Below are 5,922 nucleotides of genomic sequence, written 5' to 3' on the forward strand. Positions count from 1 at the left end.
AAAAAAATAAAATACAGGTCATCCCAGCCAGGGTAATGAGGCAAGAAGAGATACATATATACATACGTTAAGACATGAGGATTCAAAAGAAAGAATTAAATGGTTATTCTAGTTAATAGGTAATTGCCATTAATAACCATATAGGGTTTTACATATAATTTTTTAAAAAATCTATAGACAAAATATTTAGAATATGTAAAATTATCAAGGTTGTGGGATACAAGTTGAATAAAGCCAAATTAGTTGTACCCCGATATTATCATTTAAATAAACAAATAAAAATGAGATTAATAAAAGCATTTACAATCACCTAAAAAAATAAAATACTCAGAAATAAATTTGACGAATATGTATTAGATGTCCTTTGAAAATATAGCTGAGGGAAATTAAAGAACTAAATAATTATACACTGATTGGAGAACTGGGTGTTTTAAAGATATAAAGACCCCTTCAAGTGAATATTATTCAATATATTCCCAATCAAAACTTCCGCAGTTTATTTCTCTTAATGGAAATCGACAAGCTGACTCTAAATGTGTATAGAAACATGAAGGGCAGGGTATAGCCAATGTAATATTGAAGAAGAGCAAAACTTGGCTACTTATACTATCAGATATCAAAAATAATTACAAAACCACAATGATTAAGATAATATGGTATTTGCAAAAGAATAGCAAAATAGGTAAATGAAAAAGATTAGAGAGTTCTGAAATAGACTCATGTACATACGGTTACGTGATTTGTGAAAACTGAATGTAGTAGAGAAAGAAGTGTCTATTTGTAAAAGGTCCTGAATCAACTGGATATTTGTTGCAGACATACCAGTGAGGGGAGGGGGAAACTTGGTTTCTAACTGACATAATAAGAAAACCAGTTCTAGATGAATTGCATATATAACTGTGATAGTTAAAACAATATAGTATTTAGAAGAAAATGTGGTAGAACATCTTCATTACTGTGGAATAGGCAAGAATTCCTTAAACGAGAAACACACACACACACACACACACACACACACACACACACACACAAATAAAAAATGAGAAAAACTGATAAAATAGAGTACATTAAGACTGATATACTTTTGGTATCAAAACACTATTAAGAGAATGAAAAAGCAAGCCAAAAAATGAGAAAAGATAAATGCAGCACAAACTTCCAACCAAGTTCTTATGTCCAAAATACAAAGAAAACTTCTATAAAACAATTGGAAAAAGGGAGAAAACCCAATTGTAAAATAGACAAAGACTTGAATAAGTATTTTACAAAAGAAGATATCTAAATGGTCAATAGTCGTATGAAAAGCAGTCATTTTCATTGCTTCAATTTATACAAATTTCAAAAACTGGCAAATTTATATTTTAGAACTTTTAAAAGTTAGAATAGTAGTTATGTTTTGGAAGGAGTAGCAAATAGAAGGAGATATGTTGGGGGCTTCTGAGTTTTAGAAAGAGATGGCATTCTGCAACTCTATTTCACAGTACTGTCTCTTTTTCTTGGTCTGCTTGACGGTTAAACACACTGAGCTGTATCTATGATTAGTTCACTTTTTTTTTTTGGTTTTACGTACATTATGCTTCAATAATAAGTTTATAAACTCACACACTAACAATCTAAAGCAATAACAACAACAAAAACTTCACTGCGTGAAAAAAAATTCCAGGCAAAAATCCAAACTGTAGACCAACTGTTTATGATTTTGCCTGGTAAACATATTATAAATTTAAGGGTTAAAAAATTTGGAAGACTATTAAAGATCATTTGAGAGAGAGAACAACCTTTATAATATGACTCCGAATTCAGAAATCATATATAAATGATGAATATGATTGATTTAAATACAAAATGTTAAAATTCTGTGTGTAAAATAAATGAACAAAGTAAAAATATAAATGGGGAAAGTATCTGCAACAAATATTACAGAAAATTTAAAATACTGTGAAAAAACTTTTGAAAATATATCTTAAAAATAAGCATGCTTAGTTTTCATATCTAACTAGCATATAATAAAATTTTAAAAATATAATAGTTATATATAATATATATCCATAAATCAAAAAATCTCAACTCCTCCTCAAATATATTGTTATTTCCTACAACCAATTGATTTTTACTTCACAAATTAGCATTTTAGTGCACCAATTTTCATCAACTGTTACTTCACACTACCCATTTCCATTCTGGATGAGCATCTCTCTCAATATTCATATGGTTTCTCAAAAATTTTGTGTATCCTTGAAATCTTTAATATATATGTATCTAACATTTTACTAAAAGTACCACTACTCATAGTCAATGAATGAGAGCAAACTTTCTTATTCTAAAAAAAAAACATTTTTTAAAGTGATAAAAATCAATTACTTTAATCACATGCCACAGTAAAACTCAATAAAAAGGTGTGCACTCCTGGAAAAACTGTCCTTTTGATAGATTTTGTGTAACATGTGAAACAAATTCAACTAAAAACTATTTAATATTCCTTAAATATCAATATCATAGAGGGATAATAATGTTATATCTTAGAGTCTCTTCAAATCTTTTGAGCTTTGTGTCATTGCAACTGTCATTGACTGAAGCACTGACACTTCTGTGATTCCAGTATTTAAATGTCCCATCATTCAAATATTAAGCTGTGAGCTCTCACTAATTTGTGTCTATACCAACTTAAAGACTTTTGTTTCCTAAAAGATCTTTCAAGTTACTTTTATAATACAGCATGATTAATTATGATTGTTATATTCTATATACCAATACCAGCTATGAATTTACCCCAGAGTTTGCAGCCTTCTTCCAATGTTCCTTGAGACATAATCACCTACACACCAATTGTGTTTACCATTTGTAAACAAGGAAATCATTACCACTCTGAAATTCTTTAATGTGGAGTTCTAAGACTCTGAAATAAAAGATTAACATCTTTGTCTTGGAATTGATATGGGGGGGGGCGCGGTGGATCAGCATAGGTCATGAGTTCAAACTAGGCACTCATGTATCAAATGAACCATGAAAACCACAGAGGATCAACATTTTAGAAATAGATGGTATGTCTGCAACATTTTTCTTAGAGAACTATATCTATCTACCGTGGTTTCTTCCTCAGTTATTAATGTCACCATGACACTCAGTTGACATTTTAAAGTTATTAATGACAGAGCCACATGTCAATGAGCATCTTTTTGTCAGGGTATTGACCAGAACATACAAATGTGAATGGCTGGATTCTAACCTGGCTTTTTTCTTCTTCATTTTAGTTTCCGCCTTCTTTTCCGGGACTTAAGTATTCTGATTTGCTGAATGAGAGCTAGAGCATTCAGTTTCATCTTTCAATTGACTTTAGCCCCAAAGTGTAAACAACTCAAAAAGGAAAATTAATGTGAGAGTAAAATATGGCAATTTCATAAGCTAATAAACATCATTCAAGTATGCAGTCTACGTAATGGATGAGGGTTATTCCCCCGATGTATTCCAGAAGTTCTAAACAAACTTAAGAACTCAAGGGTCTGCTGGTGGCATTTATAATTCATATTTTTCTAAGAGTGTTCTATTCAGCAGATATTTGTTATGTGCTTACTACATGCAAGACAGAACAACAGACTTTGCAAAGAATATGAAGCTGAGTAAGGTACAATTCTTACGCTCTAAGAATGCAAGTGTGTATGTTGATTTGGTTCTTACATGAAGTATCTCTATTTTTTTCTTCTAAATTAAGGGCATAGCACTTTTAATGTATTCATATTTTGGAACCTAGTTAAAAATGAGAACCAACTCCCATATCACATTCCTATCATCCAATTAATGTATTATTTAAATAATATCTTTAATTAAGGAATGAATATTGTGTATATCCATATTACATCAAATATTTTGTCATTTCCAAAAATGTAATTCTTAATCAGTGAGTTGTTAAGTTGTTTCCAAACTACAGGCGGTTAAGAAATGTAAGTACTTAGAGGATAAAAGGACAGATTAACTATTAATGTAATGTGCTTGCAATAGCTGACACCCTACTTAGCATGACCATTATGTACTACAGCCTACAAAATTATTCTTCATGCTCCCACAGCAGAGTTAGAGTGCCATATGGCCATGCTTGTTTTTCGTCAAATAATTTTTACATAAACAGCTGGTGAACTGTTTTTATTGTAACAGTGCACATATTTTTTGAGACAGTTGGGAAGGATTGATGCAACACTAGTCACTGCCTGTTTTCATGTCAGTGTTAAGGAGAAATTCAAATTCATATTTTTAAAATGTGAACTTTTGTATTCTTGTCACCAGGGTCAGTTGATAAGAAAAAATTTTAGTGTAAAGAAATTATTGGCATGTTTGTAAACTTGTAACAAGGACTAGAAACTAATCATAAGGGATCTTCAACTTAATATGGCATGTTCAGTGTTTTTATTTTTACACTCTCATGAATTTTTAGAGGGAAAGCTGATATGTTTTGGACTATTTTATAGGCAGTTTTAATATGACTATATTTGGTTTTGAAACATAGCTTCAACACATCCTGATAAGTGATATAATAACCAGAAGATTTTTAGCAGTTTTGTGTGTATTTGTGATTTGAGTTGACTTAAAAACTATTTGATTCAAAAGCATCCCTCATCCTCCTTGACAAGAAATTTCATGTGTTAAACACTAGTGGTTTCAAAAATGCAAGTAGAGCCTCCTTCTTTTGAATTCTAAGATAATGATGACTACTCTTCAGGTTTCTGTAAGGAGATTATCATAGTGCTTAGAATGTTAAATCTTTAAATCTTTAAATCTCATCTTATATTTAATACTTCAAAAATCTTCCTGTAACCAGAAGCTACACCCATGAGAATACTGGTAAGGATTTGTATATTATTATATCTCATGGATTTCTTATTCACAGTATATTAGAGACTATAAAATATGTTTCATTAGAGAAGGGAATGAATATTTATTATTGTGGCATTGAAAAGCTTAGGACCTTGGAGTCAGATCAAGGAACATCTACTTATCATAAACTAATGGTAAGTGTGTGTAATATATAAGAGGAAGGAAGATTTCCCCCAACCTTACAGCTTTCATTATATTCACCGATCTGTCCTTCATATCTTCGATTTATTCCATTTAGGACCACAAAGACTTTTCATAAAATATGTTATTTTGATATACAAAATGGAAAAACAAAGGATCTTTTTTCCTTTTGTTTAAGCTTTAAGTTCCCATTGAAGAAACTCACGTGGAATAAGCTTTACAATAATGAGTACATTTTGCGAATAAATTATCACTTAAACATCTAATACCTGAAAGCAATTTGTTTATGTGGATTTTAATTTATGCATTACTGTTATTTTCTCCCAATAAAATATACACCAGATGGATGTTTAGAAAATGGATTGAGTGAGACAATATATTTTTTAAAGGTGTTTTTCACCCAAGTAAATCCATTCAAATTACCTCACCAAGAGTTTAGGTCTAAGAAGATGAGAATCAGCTATACAAATAACTTTAACTATTAAAGAGACTATGTAATGGTTAGGGGACAGGTATCTATGGGTCGCTTGCATTTCTGTATATGTTGGGAGGCATTGGTTGCCCTTGTTCCAGACAATCTTTTCAAGAAAGTCTGTGTAGCAAACAGCCTTGGAAGATATATGTAACGTGTCCGGAGCACAGGGAAGGCATGCTTACTGCATCTTATACAAGATTCAGGTTCCCGAAGCACAGGGTTCTTCTCCTGCAACGCAACTAACTGCATGTTCTGGTGTCACCTGACCCTCTTCATGTCACTCTGTGGTTACTGGGGCTTGGGTAACCAGTGTAAGAAAATGCAGATCCTCCAGCTACAGCCATTGCTATGAGTAATAAAGTTCTTTTTTTCTTACCTGAGAGCTTCGTGTTTTCTGCCAGCATCCATGAAACTGTGACAGGCTAACTTGTTAGCTTGCA

This window comes from Pteropus alecto, unplaced genomic scaffold, assembly GCF_000325575.1.
Source record: "Pteropus alecto unplaced genomic scaffold, ASM32557v1 scaffold301, whole genome shotgun sequence".
Taxonomy (NCBI): domain Eukaryota; kingdom Metazoa; phylum Chordata; class Mammalia; order Chiroptera; family Pteropodidae; genus Pteropus; species Pteropus alecto.